At 33.5% G+C, this 16,390-nt stretch overlaps 1 pseudogene; it reads left to right on the forward strand.

Annotated features, from left to right (window-relative positions):
• The first annotated feature begins 1,448 nt into the window (after positions 1-1,448).
• On the forward strand, positions 1,449-11,286 carry LOC105070421 (small ribosomal subunit protein uS5 pseudogene; annotated as a pseudogene).
• Positions 11,287-16,390: the final 5,104 nt, after the last annotated feature.

Genomic DNA, 16,390 nt, shown 5'->3' on the forward strand with positions numbered 1-16,390 from the left:
TCTATGTGCATATGTTTTTTAAAATATATGATATATTATATTTGGATATATATATATCCACCACACTCTACCATTGTTCATTCCATCCTGTTATGAAACTAGTTTATAGTTCATAAAGAAAAACTGGAACAGGTTCTATGAAACTTTTTGGCTTTTTGTAGTTAAAAAATAAGGCTCTCCTCTAGTCACTGTAATAGAAAAAAAACAACTCATATCAGGGATTGAGCTATGAGGAATACAAAGAATGAGGAGTTGTATATTATGCCTAAGAAACAGTGGAAGGAGTGATCATATAGGGGTTCACAGTGAAGTTGAACTCTAGGTTAGAAGGCAGTCTCTATGTGAGTTTTTTCAGTAATAGAGTCACTCTCTCTGACTTTGTGTTTTATGGCGTCACTCCAACTGCAGTGTTGGGAAAACCAAGTAGAAAGTCCATTTATGAGTCTGTTGAAGTATCACAACTCAGAGACAGGTACGTAGACCACTTAGTTGTGGAAATGATGGAGAGTGGTCGGAATCTTGATGTATTTCTAAGATAGACTGTAAGAAATTCTGATAAATTGGATTTGTGGTGTGAAAGAGAACCTAGAGCAAAGATGACACCGGGTTTGGGCCTGAGCAAGTGGAAGAAGGGGGGGAGCAAGTTCAGCAAGGGAAAGGAAGAAATAATTTCTGATATGTAATACACTTATTAGATATCCAAGCAGAGATATTGAGTAGATAGTTGGAAATATGAATCTGTAGTTCAGTTTGAGATGTTGGGGCCGGAGACACAAATATGGGAAGAGTCAACATACAGATTTCATTGAAAGAAAGTGGGCTAGAAAAGATTTAGAAGCATATATTGAAAAAAGAAGAGATTCAAGAATTGAAATTGGGACTCTGCAACAGGTAGAATTTGGAAGTGTTAAGAAGAATTAACAAAAGCAATAGAAAAAGAATTGGCAGCAGTGTTACCTCAGGAGACACATGAGAGATTTTCCAAGGAGCCAAGTGAGGAAAATTATTTTTAAAAGGGTTCTGATTAGCTGTAATAGAGAAAGTAAGAAGACTGAGCATTGACCACAAATTTGACAATGTGATTAGCTGTAATAGAGAAAGTAAGAAGACTGAGCATTGACCACAAATTTGACAATGTAAAGGTAGCACATGACCTTGACAGAAACAGTTCAAGGGAAGTGAGACTATGAAAGCTTGATGATAAAAAAAAAAAATAGTGAGTAAGAGGGAAAATGGAGATAGAATATAGAAAACTCTTTTGAAAGGTTGGACTGGAGGGTGAATACGTAGAAAATAATAATATATGTGTGCACACTAATGGAAAAGTTCTAGTAAAGATAGAGAATTTGATAACCCAGGAAACAAAAAGGAGCAATTGCAGATGCAGAGTCCTTATGTGAATGGGACCAAATAAATCCAGGGCATAAATAAAGAGGCTTAACTTAGACATGAACACGGGTAGTTTATATTTTAAAAATGAAGTGAAGAAAGAGCCTTTGTACATGCAGATGCAGGTAAGTTGGTAACACTTGATGTGAAAGTTCTGTTTTTATTAAGCGAGCTTGTCAACTGAGTGAAGAGCGGGAGGAGGAGGTAGAATTTGTTTGGGAAGGTGAAAGACTAAATGAACTAAAAAGAGATTCAAGTTTATGAGGCAAGACTTAGAGCTTCTTACTGTGTGTTTTCTCCTGTCAAGCTCAATACACATGAAGGTAGAAAGTAGTCAGTGTATTGGATTTCAACAACACTGTGTTTTTGCCTAAAGAGTGAAACAGGGAGAAAAATCACAAAGAAGGAAAGAAAAATGTATGTAAAAGGAGTGTTGTTAGTGATTGCTTTTAGAGTCAAAGTTAGGTAAGAAAAGAAGAAAAACATTATTAATCATGGAATTTAAAACAGATAGGGAAGAGAAAAAGACATGAGTTTTGAGAGGCAGAGAAATATGAAAGGACCAATGGATTAGAGCTCTTGCTGTGGTGAAGGAATTTGGCAGGTGAGAGGACCACAGAAAGTGACTAAAAATATTAGGATGGAGTGTGGGAGACTAAAATGCTATGGAGGGTACTTCTAGGCACATCAGATTAGGCTGTGTTCAGACTCCCTCTCCGTTTATCTTCCTCCACCATTTCTGGGATGCCCTATTTCATTCCCTGTCTTTCATTTTCCCAGCTGACCCTGTGTTTCCCTTAAGACCCAAATTAAAGTTTTCCTCAATCAAATGATCAATTATACCATATGCTACAGTGATTTTTCTCTTTCTTGAAGCCTTATAGCAATGGAAATTTGTGCCAAGCTGTACAATCCTACAATAAATAGTGTTAACGTGTCTTGACTTTCTTTAGTAGTTTTATGATTGAAATATTGTTTCCATATGCATGTAGCTCCATCACTCTTAAAAATATTTGACAAATGCTTGTCAAGAAATAAAATTAACCAGCAATAAACTATCCTGATTTCATATGTCTTATTTAATAAACTGTCCTTTTGGATGCTATATCTTCTGGCCATTTACTAGGTATGTGATCTTGGATATATTTCTGAACTTCTGTAAGATTAAGTTTCCACATCTTTGAAACATTCTTAATATTAATTTATAAGCTAAAATAATATATTATGTTCAAAGCCCTTTCATGGTATGTAGAATACAGTTCATATAAGATAATTGGTAGTTAACTAGATACAGTAAATGATGTATTCTGTCAAACATCTCTATCAATATCAGTAATATCAATATAGTGTCATATTCAACTAGTGATATCCACAAAAATATTATATATATTATTTAGTTATACTAGGCTTTTAATTTTAGAGGATCAAGTTTCCTTATTTTAATGCTCCATGATTTAAAACCACAAACTCCTGCATTTGCTAAATTTATCTTCAACATTCTATGGAATGTATGATAGAATGTGTGGGATAGACTGAAAGATAGAATCATATTTCAATATGATTACACAATGAGTTAACATTTTTATGGTTTTAATGGTGGCCTGTGTAGTGATTAGGACCAATGGCGACATTTAGAGATTTCATCTTATGCATTATGGAAAAAAATCACCATGAGAGAAAAGTCACGATGCTCAATGATTGCCTTGAAAAGCTATTCATTATCGGGCATACCATAACGTGCAAGTAAGAATGGTTGATTGGCTTTAAGATCTTCTTCTATGCGAAAATAGGATATGACATAAATGACTCTCCTTTCCTCTTTCTAGTGCGTGCATTGCTTCTCTTAGGCTCAATGGAAGTTATTTAAGCTGTCACCATTGTCTTTAACATTCGACAAGAATCCACCATGTGTGGTAGATATTTATTCTCCTGAAGCCCATGGTGCTTTCTGGTATGCAGGTGTTTTATTCAATTATTGAAAATGTTAGACGCTTTAATCTGGAAAGTTAATTTATTTAAGAACCTTACAGTGTTTGTTTCAGTTCTCAACACTTTGTCCCTCAAAAGAAACGTGTGAGGAATTCTGCCCTGGTATTTTCCATTCTGCACGTCTCTCACTTGATGTGGCTATTAGCAACCAATGCCAACATCCTCTTGCTAAAATGGTTTTAAGATAGTAAATATTGTAAAATATAGTTTTATCTTCTAGGCCTGGCCTATGCGTCCTTACTTCTGAGTTCCCACTTTCTTAACGTTATAGCATAGCAGTCTATTACCTCTTAGCTTCCAAGTTTTAGACCCATACTTTTCAGTTTATCCCTGCTCTATCAATTCCTACAAACCAAAGTGATTAAAAATAAAATGCTATGGGCCCTGACCTCAAAGTTCTTGATATGCAGGGGCAAAAGAGTCAAACACAAATGGCATGTATTCCATACATTGAACAATTCTTAGAAATAAAAATAATTTCCATCCAGAAAAGAGGAAAATTTTAATTACTGACTAGTTAATAGCCAGTGACTAAGTAAGCCATCCTATCAAAATGGCTTTCAGCAAAGCAAAGTAGAAGTTTTCTTAATACAGCATTGCTGGTAGAGTAAAAATACTTATAGAATTTTTTAAGTTTTTTTTCTTTTATTTGAAAAAGTAAAACATTCATTCTAAGTGGCCTATATAAAATTTGGTACATCTATTTCAATATAAGGATATCAGAAGCAACCATTAAAATAGTATATAAGACTGGATAAAGAAGATGTGTTATATTTACACAATGGAATACTATTCAGCCATAAAAACCAACAACATAACGCCATTTGCAGCAACATGGATGCTCCTGGAAAGTGTCATTCTAAGTGAAGTAAACCAGAAAAAGAAAGAAAAATACCATATGGGATCGCTTATATGTGGAATCTAAAAAACAAAAACAAAAACAAAAACAAAAAAACAAAGCATAAATACAAAACAGAAATAGACTCATAGACATAGAATACAAACTTGTGGTTGCCAAGGGGGCAGAGGGTGGGAAGGGATAGACAGGATTTCAAAATTGTAGACTAGATAAACAAGATTATACTGTATAGCACAGGGAAATATACACAAGATCTTATGGTAGCTCACAGAGAAAAAAAATGTGACAATGAATATATATATGTTCATGTATAACTGAAAAATTGTGCTCTATACTGGAATTTGACACAACATTGTAAAATGATTATAAATCAATAAAAAATGTTTAAAAAAAAGTATACTAAGAAGTATAGTCAAAAGCCCATAAACAAATTAAAATGGAATTTTAAAAGTTCAAATAACCCAAAACAATGCAGGAAGGGCAAAACAGAGGAGTGAAAATCAGAAGGGACAAAATGGTAGAGCTAAATCCAATCATGTCATTAATTACATTAAATATAAACGGTTTAAACACACCCATTTAAATAGAGATAGGGACGTGCGGATATAGCTTAGTGAGAGTGTGTACTTAGCACGTGTGAGGTCCTGAGCCAATCCCATGTACCTCCATTAAAAAATAATAAAAAAAAAAATGAAGGTTAAATAGAGATAGACTGCATAAAATATAAGACCTAACTCTAAGTGATGTGTAACAAACCCACTTGAAACATGGTTTGAATAGATTTAAGGAAAGAATACAACTTCTAGTTTCAGCCCTGAAATGTTAAGAGGTGGGAAGTAGTCATTCCTGTCTTTATAAAAACAAAAAATAAAAAAGCAAACTAATAAAGAAAAAAAGATACTTCACCAAAGAAATTATTCAGGTGGCAAATAAGCACCAGAGAAATCATTTCTCATTGGAAAAATGTAAGTTAATAGGATACCATTCCACATTTACTGAAATAGCTAATATAAAAAATAATTCCAAGGGCAAAGCCACTGACACTTTTAAACATTGCTATTTGGAATGCAAAACAGTATGCCACTCTGAAAAAGTTGGTCCATTTTTTATAAAGTTAAATATACACTTACATCACCCAGAAATACAACTTTTAGAAATTTACCCTAGAGAATTGAAATTATGTGTTTACACAAAATCAGTACATAAATGTTTATGATATCAGTATCGACAATTGCCAAAAACATGAAATAACCCAAATGTCCCTCAGTAAGTGAATGGGCAAACAAAATCTCTTATATTCATGCAGTGGGACTCTGCTAAGTAATAAGACATTAGATATTGATGCAGGCAATAATCTGAAAAAAATCTGTGAAAGAAGCCAGTCCCAAAGGATTGCATACTATATAATTCCATTGATAATACATTTGGGAAAATGGCAAAATTAAATGGACAGTGAACAGATCTTTGGCTGCCAGGGGTTAGGGATGGGAGTGGGGGGAACTGCATGACAAAGGAGAATTATCTGGTGTGTTGGGATTATCCTGTATTTAAGTAGTAGTGGTAGTAATTGCAGGAAACTTTTATGAGTTACAATTCAATTGACTGTACATCAAAAATTTGATTTGTATTGCGTGCAAAGTTTTAAAAGTCAAAAAACCTAAATTCTAATTTTGAAAAATGACATTGCTAAATGGATCAAAATCTTTGATCCAGTGCAATATGAAGAGATTTGCGATGGTTAATTTTGCTTGTCACCTTGACTAAGCTGTGATACTACACATTTAGTCAGATATGTCTAGATGTTGCTGTGAAGATAATTTTTAGGTAAAATTAACATTTAAGTCAGTAGACTTTGAGGAAACCATATTACCCACCATAATGCTGGTGTGTCTCATTTAGTCAATTGAAGATCTTAACAGAGAAAAGAGTGAATGACAGAGGAAGAGAAAAATCTGATTTCAAACTGTCTTTGGCCTTGAACTGTAACAGCAATAACTCTCCCTTGGATCTCCAGTCTGATGGCCTCCTCTGTACATCTTGGTCTTGCCAGATTCCACAACTGTGTGAGCCAATTCCTTGAACACCGCTCCCTCTCTCTAAACATATTCAATTGATTCTATTTCTCTGGAGAACCCTACTGATACAGGGTCTCAAGGATGTTAGACTCCAAGTGTGAAAGTATTTTTGATATAATACTATACAACTTTCTCCCATTGTCCATTCTCATGTAGTTCAAAAAATGAAACTCCTATGTTTAAGCACATAAACTGAACACACTAAAGACATGTAAGGAACTGGATTTATTATTGTGCTGTCCTATTTTATTTTTCTGCCAGTATTTGACTTTGATTATGGATGCCCAAAACTGCATCTGGTTAAATTCGTATTTTGGTGGTAAAATAAATGATTTAATTTAAATTAATTTACACCTTTAAAAATGAACACAGTGAGTATAGAAGTCAGGGTTCTTCAGAAAAACATGTATATTTATTTATTTTAAAGAATTGTCTCATGAAATTGTGCGGTGAAAAAGTCCAAATTTTCATGGCAGTACACAACGCTGAAAATTCTGGAAAGAATTGTTGTATTCCTGAATCTGAAGACAGTCTGGAGTCAGATTTCCTTCTTTCTTGGAGGATCTCAGTCTTTTCTAGTAAGGACTTCAACTGATAATACACACTATAAAGGTTAATTTGCATTAAAAAAGGCTACTGTTTTAAATGTTCTTCACATCTAGGAAAAATAACTTCACAACAACATCTAAACTGGTATTTTACCAAACAAATGTGCACCATAGCCTGGTCAAATTGAAACATAAAAATTAATCATTATAGTGAGAAATACTTTTAAATCTTTATTTTAATTGAAATTTTAGATTATCTGACATATACTTTTTATTGAAAAGTTCCATAGTTCCCTAAAAGTAGCAATACTTGTTACTGTTCACTGATCAGTGAGGGAACTGAACACTTAGCAGTTTTCAAGGCTTCATAATCAATTCATGATATTTGTGTGCTATTTTCCAAAACCTTGAAACCAGATTCAATTCCAAAGTTCACTGTGAAAACGATATTTCAATCAGATAACTTGGGAGAAGATCATTTTAAAAAATAAGAAAATACATTTTTAATGAAGTGCATGAAACAATCATTATGGCTATTCTCTTTTTGCACTCTAGACTTTAATGCCTATAAATTGAGATCCATTTTGAAAGGTCATGAAAAACATGAAAGCACAAATCCTGAGTGTTCTAGAGTATTAAAAACCACTCTTTTAGCTTTTTATTCTCTCTCATTTCTAAATTGCTTTTCTTGTTTGTTGTTTCCATTTATATTTTTGAAACAATGTCCTTGATATGCTGCTTGCTCAATGGATATTTATCATTGTGTACAATAACTTGCAAATTATTGTATTGTTAAATGACTCCTCTGTAGTTTTGCTTTTAATTGAGTTGCAGATGTTAAGCCTGTGAAAGCAATAATACTTCCATTATGTTCCATGGAACTGTTCTCAATGAGAAAAATAAGAATTTAGTATATAAAGTTGCATCTACAAAATAAGATTTATTTGCAAGAGATAAACACGTGTATGCACGTACACACATATACGTGTAAACACACATTTATGTATATATATACACATATATATTTAAATGACTAATATTTTGGCATTTTACATTACAATGACTCTTAAAATATATGTGACAATTAAGTGTACCTAGAGGCTAGATGAGAAATTCCCTTGTATCTTTTTTTATTCTTGCTAATGTTATGAAGATCAATAGTAAGGATCTATTGTATACATTTTTTGTAAAACTTATAAGTTGCTTCATGAATTTATCGTCTGTATTATGTTTAAATACATGAAAGAAGATTTAAGAATTTTAGTAGATGAAAGCATTCACTATACTGTCCTTAATGATAATGTTTTAAAAAAATGATCATTATTTAGAACATTGATTTTTTAATTATGTTTTGCCACTATTTCTACTTATATGCTGTTTAAATTATTTATAAGATTTATGTAAATTGACTTGACTAATATAAGAAAATAAGGTTGATTCTCAAAACACATTCTTCTACAGCTTTCTGCAGAGAATATATATTTCAGTACAAATGGTTTAGATTAGATTTTTCCAAAGTTTTGCTCTTCATCCTACAGGATGCTGGCAGTGGGTTGAGGGACATGGTATTCACTTTATGAGATGCCTCAAGGGTAATTACTGAATCCCAATTCCTACTCTAGATTCTGATGCAGCAACAAATTCTGAGCAGACTTTGTCCAAATTTGCATGAAGTCTGTGCATCTTATCAGCTTTTCACTTAGACCTACCTAGGTCTTCTGCCTTTATTTCCTACCAAGGGATTTTTCTAACCTAAAAAATTGACATCCCTGTTAGAAACCAAACTAACATTAAAACATGTGAACCCAGACATGATAGCAGTTAATCCCCATGGAGCCATCATTGACCTATTTGTAATAGATGTTGAGTGGATAAATCTTCCCCCTTCCATGCCTCAGGCAGGCAGTCTAAGATGCATTTCATATAGCTCTTCAAAGGGTCACAGTAAGATCTAACACTAGTCAACCATCACATAGACCAATTCAGTAACTTATTCTTGTAATATTTTTCTCTTGCTTCTTGTCCCTCAATCCTGGTCCCTTGGATGACTTTCCAAGTATATTCATTATGCTGCAAAAAAAAAAAAAATGGCCATTCTATTTCTGGACCAAGTCTAAACCTGCCTTCGAATACTTTCATAAGATACTATATATTAAATATCTTTCAGAAAATTCATAGAAGACATTTAGAATAATGGGACTTCTAAGAAGTCAAACAGTAAAAAAAATCTTAATTTTTAATTTACTTTATTTAAACAAGAATTTCCCAAATTTTTTTTTGACAACAAAGTCTTCCTTTCCTTGACATAATATATATTAACATCTATCACTAAAATGATGTCAATGGCCAGACAACTGATGATGTAATTCTATTATTCCACTACATCACTAGTTCACTGAACCATGAGACATTTCATCCCTTATCTGAACTTCTATTATATTATATACATTGAGAACCATGACTTTTGCTGTGAGTTAAGCATATCCTCTCCTATATCCTAGATAAGTCTTTGAGGACGTTATCTAAAAGTGTTCATAATTCTAGTTTTAGTTGCAAACACCAGCTTCAAAGCTTGGGAAAAGATAATTATTAAAATTAAGTTAAAGAAAAAAGTAGATCATTGAAATATTAATATGTAAAGTCAATTGGAGAGATTAAGAATTAAGACCATTTCTGTCCCCAAGAAATTACAAATATTACACAAAATAAAATTTATGTTCACTTGTACTAGATGTTAATGATTCTGTTTCCTTTTCTCCAGACCTACAGACAGCTTAGCTTTCTATGCTCCTTCGCAATCGTGTGACTTGCTTTGTCAATGAAATATGAGAATAGTTGATATACTTTACTTCTTTCCATTCCCAATAATTGTGGAGCACATGTTGATGTGAAGGAATCATGATCAAAACAGCTTTGATCAAACAAAAACAAGTAAGCTTTTATTAAGTCACTAAAATCCTGGGGTTAGTTATTGTGGCTTGACCTAGCCTATCTTGACCTATGGAATCATTTGAAAGAATGATAGAAGAAATGCAACGAGACCAAACCCGAGGTAACTTCCAAATAAATTATTAATTCCTTTCCATGAACATATTTATTGACTATTAATTATGAGACAGGTGTTCTTGTGAGCAACTGCAGTTTGAATGAACAATATTTCTGTTCTCATACAGTTTATTCCTTAGAGAGTCATAGACAATAAACTAATAAATACACAAACCCCAACAAGGTGGCTTTAAAATACTTTTGATTACTAAGGAAAATGACACCAGGGACTCTAATGGAAGTGTTGAGGAATCCAGAAGCAGGGAGGTTTAGTTATGCAGGGAAGGCCTCCTGGAGGAAATGTGTGATCTATGAGTAAGAAGTTACATTCTCTGCTGGAAGGAACTGTGCTTCTAGGAGAAATGGCTGATTTTAGGCTGGAGCAGGGGAAATAGGAGATGATCTTGGAGCATCATATAATACCTGAAAGTAAGGAAGTGCTCAAAAAATATTTTTTTAAAGGATGAAGGCATTCTTTTTTCAGATTCTTTTCCATTATAGGTTATTACAAGATATTTAATATACTTTCCCAATTTTTTAATATTGGGCTATTCTTGCAAGACGTATCAGCAAATAGTAGTTCCTACACATATGGCTCAGAAATCCTACTTTTATAAATGGAAGAATAAGATTAATTTTTTCTTCCTGCTCAAAAATGTACTCCTTCCATTAAATCTACATAGGTATCTTTCAGTCTCTTGAGGAGATCCATCTCCTCTCCCTGCCCATCAAGTAATCTGAGATCATTGAATTCTTCCTGGACGTGTTCCTCAAGAAGGAAGTTTTGATGATTATAGCCATGCAGAAGCAGACCCACACTGGCCAGCAGACCAGATTGAAGGCATTTATCACCGTCAGGGATTACATCTGACAACATGCCAGTCCAGGTGTTAAGAGATAGCCACTGCAATTTGTGGGGCCTTCATCCTGGCCAAAGTCTCCATAATCCCCGTGCAGCAAGACCACTGGGGGAACAAGATTGGCAAGGCCCACACATCCCCTCGCAAGGTGCCTGGCTGTTGTGGCTCTGTGCACCACTGTGCTGGTGCACCACTTCCCCACCCCCAGGGGCACTGGCAGAGTCTCAGTCCCTGTGCCTAAGAGATTGCTGATGATGGCTAGTATCAATGACTGCTGCATCTTGGCCAGGGCCTGCACTGCCACCCGGGACAACTTCGCCAAGTTCACTTTCCATGCCATCTCTAAGGCATACAGCTATCCCATTCCAACCTCAGGAGCAAGACCGTGTTCACCAAGTCTCCCTATCAAGAATTCACTGACCATCTTACGGAATACCCACACCACAGTCCACATGTAGAGAACCCAGGCTCTAGCTGTGGCCACTGCTATTTTTTTATATAAGAAAAATAAAGTAAATTAAGCTTGTTTAAAAAATAAATCCCCCCCCCAAATTTAAGTCACTATGCCAAATCTAAATAGAAGTGGGTTAAAATGAGTTATGTTGTGTTATTATTGTTGAATATTAAAATGAATGTGGTCTTTTGTTCACTTTAGACATGATATTTAAGTAGGAGTACAATTCAAAATAACAAAAATCTAAGATAAATTGTCTGTAAACAAAACCAAAGAATGTTTGGCAAACTAGTAAATTTAGACTACTGGGGAGGGAGAGAAAGCAAATTTTTAAATCATAGTGAATAGAACCTAATTTAATGTAAGACATTATTCAAAATTGGGTTGCTGGGCCCTTAGGTCTGTAACTCAAGTTCATTGACATCTACAACATTGTGCAACCATATTCTTCATATGTTTAGGCAGTGAAACAGCAAATAGTTGATAGTAAATGTGATTAATTTTAAGGAATCATGTATCAATTTAATAATTTTAGTTTCAATAAATAGAATTTAAATATGAAATAATTAGCTTTTTTCCTCTATGTGTGTTAATTCCTCTTCAAATCAGTTAATTTTAGGGAAGTCTTTAGTATCTTTGTTGATCTTCTGATGTCATCCTACAGCATTTTCTACATGATAAGAATTTTGATAACAGTGTGAAACTCAACAGCATTAGAAATCTTTTAAATGTAAATTAAATAGCTAAAGTTGGCTTCCAAAATCATTGAGGTTGTACTTTTCTAGGTATTCCCTTGCTTATAGAAGATTCTAATCACACTGAAATCATCTAGCAAGATATAATTTGGATGTGTTTCTAAAACCTTTATTCTTCCCCCACTTCCACTGTGGCTACCATACATGATACACATTTGTAGAGAAATTGGGATGTACCAGTCCTAATTTATGTAGAGAGTGAATTTTCAAAGATTAACTCTGACATGTCCTCTGCATTCATTTGCAAAATGATGCTTTTAATTACTTAGTTGAGGCAGTGAGCAAGGAAAACTGAACCTAGTTTTCTAGTGTTCTAACTTAAGCCTTCAAAAATTTACTATTTATTTTGAGCTACTATAAGCCCTGGAAAAATTCATGCATGTTCAATAAACATGGGCATACAACAAAAATAAAACTAGTTTTTGGACTACCTTCTCCTTTGAGTACTTGTACTACTACAATAGATTTTGAATTCTTGACCACAATGAAAATATTATCTGATGGATTAAGACTTAAAGCATCTTAATATTCATCCTATAGATTAAATTAATTTAAAACATTGTTTTAAGGTTTGTAGCCACTATAATATTATTTTGTTACTTTTTTTTATTGAAGTATAGTTGATTTACAATGTTTCAGGTATACAGCAAAATGATTCAGTTATACATATATTTATAAACCTATTCTTTTTCAGATTCTTTTCCATAATAGGTTATTATAAGATATTGAATATAGTTCCCTGTGCTATACAGTAGTCTTTTTTGTTTATCTATTTTGTATATGTTAATCCCAAACTTTGTAATATTCTTAGAGGATTATAGGTCAACTAAAATGTTGTGATTTCAAAAGCATGTTCCATGCAAATGTTTTTCATACAGGTTTTAAACAATAGGTGTTTATATATATGAATAAACCATTCCTGGGAGGAATTTGTCTTTGCTGCCTTTTTTGGAAAATAGTTAAATATCCTTATTTAAGTCTAAAATAGATTCTCTCTTAAAACCTCAAATATCCATTTAACTAAAACATATATTTTAATAACTGATATTTCAAAATGAACAAGATTGGACTTACAGGCTGTAATCAAAGTCTTTCGAGAACTCAAATTGAATACTTTTATGGTTACATTGAAGAAATAATTCCATAAAATCTATATCTAATTAAGTATTTACTATGAAGATGCCTTTCCTATGAAAAAGATGTAATACTTGTTTTAAGTATAGTGCAGTCCAAGATGACTGGAGAAAAAAATTGTGGTATATTTATACAATGGAATACTACTCAGCCATAAAAAATAATAAAATAATGCCATTTGCAGCAACATGGATGGACCTGGAGATTGTCATTCTTAGTGAAATAAGCCAGAAAGAGAAAGAAACATACTGTATGATATCACTTATATGTGGAATCAAAAAAACTAAAAAGACAAGCAAACTTATTTGCGAAACAGAAACAGACTCTCAGACATAGAGAACAAACTTATGGTCACCAGTGCAGAAAGAGGGTAGGAGGGGATAAATTGGGAGTTAGAGATTTGCAGATACTAACTGATCAATTTTATAATAGATAAACAACAATTTCATGCTGTATAGTGCAGGGAACTATATTTGATATCTTGTAGTAACTTATGGTGAAAAAGAACATGAAAATGAATATACATATGTTCACATATGACTGAAGCATTGTGCTGTACACCAGAAATTGACACACCATTGTAAACTGACTATACTTCAAGAAAATATTTGTATATACAAAAAGAAAGATAGAGCAATCCAAATTCTTAAATGACAAAGTAATTTTCAATATAGCCCATATTCTTGAGATTGAAATATTTTAGTTGAATTTATTTTACCCAGAGGTTCAGGTCTAGTACACTGTAATTTGTGAAGGTCCCAAACGGAAGGACAGACGTACCTAGTTGAGCAATATTATAATTAATTTTTTATATAAAAGATATTCTAGAGATGAAAAGAGAGCTACAACCTGAAAACTTATAATTATTCTGTTACCTTTATCCGCCCACTCATTGTGATATAATCACAGCATGGGAAAGTCTGGACTATGGGCTATATTGAATAGATATTGCATCTTCTACAGAGTATCATTTTCCTTAAGCCAAATATTTTAAAGGAATTCTTTACTCAGAAACTGGTCCATATTTCCTATTAATTAATACTATCTAGATAAAATACATGGCTATTGCTTTTGAAAATTGCTAAATTTACAAATACAACTTTCATTTTCTGCTTATTTTTAATGTTTTGTTAGAATTGGAGAAGAAACTTTCTGTACATTAGCTTCTAGTTTCAAATGGAACATTTGCACAACTAAATATGGGTTCTGTATTGCTCTATAATTCATAATCATTCATTTTTTGGTAGGCATAGCAAAAACAGTGGTGGAGACAACATTTATTACATAAGGTTTTTACTGCATGGCCAGCAGTCTTTCTTTTTTAATCCCTACACACTACTATGAGTAAGTTTTCCTGTTACTCCCATTTTACAGATGAGGAAGTTGAAATTAAGAGTTCAGCTGAACAATGTCGCAAACCAATAAGTGATGGAGCTAAGATTTGAACCCATGTTTAAATTGCCAAAGTTCTTGTTCTTAAGCTCTACTCTCTTCCTGATAGAAACTTTTATGGAAGCCATTGCTAATAAGTTTGATGAAATAAATTACATTAGAGAATCTGGTAATTAAAAGTAGAAAACAGGAGGAAGAAAGCCAGGCAAGTTGGTAAAATGGGGTTGGACCCACTATTGGGGAAAAAAGCCAATACTTACTGACATCCTCTTACAGCGCAGATGATGGAGAGCCATTTCTCATAATGCTGATTCACTGGTTTAGTACTTTCTCTGTGAATTAACTTGAAATAACTTCCTACAGTCTTGAAAGAGCCATCAGACAATTGCTTCTTGCAAAAATGTAGAAGTAAAACATGCAATTTTAAATATTAAAGAGAATTACATCCATAACAATAGTGTCTTCAGAAAATTGTTTAGGAAAAATGCCAATACAGTGAGTGTCTTTTATTTCTGACCTAAGCACCATATATTAAATCATTACTAGGCTCATTTTATTTTTCTGTGATATTTTAGAAACACTTCTAAGATGAAGAGTATAAATTATGTTTTCCTACATAGAGTCAAAAATTAAAGGTTATATTTTTCATGCATGAATAACACAATTGCAGTGTCTTTTAAGTAAAAAAAAAATAGAAGTGGCACAGCTTGGAGAAGAAATGTCAAGATGTCATGATCTGACAATAATAACACAATGATAGACTGAGTGGCATTTACAGTTGTATTGGCAAGTACAGTTATCTCATATTGTCAAACTAACAAACTGAATTACTACCCAGGCTGCCAACATATTACTTAACCCCCAGAAACCCCATAGTAATTCTCTATTCTGTTAAGTATTAGAAAAAGGAGGCCACACAATTTTTGATAATGTGAGGGAACTGGTCACACACACTTACACACAGGCTTACATATATAGATATGGATTGAATTTAGATTGAGAAAAATAAAAAGAGGGAAACTTAAATTCAATATAAATTCTCTAAAACGTGAACAAGAGCAAGATGATATCTCCTGATTCCTCCATGTTTTGAATTAAACTCATATAAGAGGGTTAAAGTCACATAAATTTGATAGATTTAATCATTCAAGTGTGATCAGATTTTTTTTTTTTTAGTGTAAGTATTGGTACATATGCTGATGGCTCCTGTTATGGGCTGAATGTTTGTGTTCCTGCACCCCATGCCACAAATTCACATGTTGAAGCTGTAATCCCCAAAGTGATGGTATCTGGAGGTGAGACTTTCAGGAGACAATTGGGTTTAGTTAAAGCTTTGAGAATGGATTCCCCATGGTGGGATTAGTTCCTTTATAAGACAAGGAAGAAATCAGAACCCTCTCAGTCTCTGTCATGTGAAGGTACAGCAAGAAGGAAGCCATCTACAAAGGTCCTGAGTTAAGAGAGATGAAGCCTGGTGTGTGACTCATGCCTGAGAAAGCCATGGCAACCCTGGAGCACGGAAGAGGGTGCTGCCTAGAATTTATGGGGACAAGGGATGCATGAGTATCTCTGTGAACTAGATGTGGACCATGAAGGAGGGAATTAATGTAAAGTCCACTTAGATATTTCCCAAGGTTGGCTACATCATTTGTGATGCCCTATACAAAATAAAAATGTAAGCCCCTTTAAAAAAAAAAAAAAAAGCAGGACTTTTTTTCCTTTATTCTATAGTCTCTCCACCTTTTGTGGTAGGCAGAATAATAGTCCTCCCTAAAATGTCCTTCTTCTAATCCTGGGAACCTATGAATATATTAGATTACAAAGCTAAAGGGAATTAACATTGTAAATCAGCTGACCTTCAAATGGTGGGTGGGAGGAGATTATCCTAGA

The sequence above is a fragment of the Camelus bactrianus genome, chromosome 1, assembly GCF_048773025.1.
Source record: "Camelus bactrianus isolate YW-2024 breed Bactrian camel chromosome 1, ASM4877302v1, whole genome shotgun sequence".
Classification (NCBI taxonomy): domain Eukaryota; kingdom Metazoa; phylum Chordata; class Mammalia; order Artiodactyla; family Camelidae; genus Camelus; species Camelus bactrianus.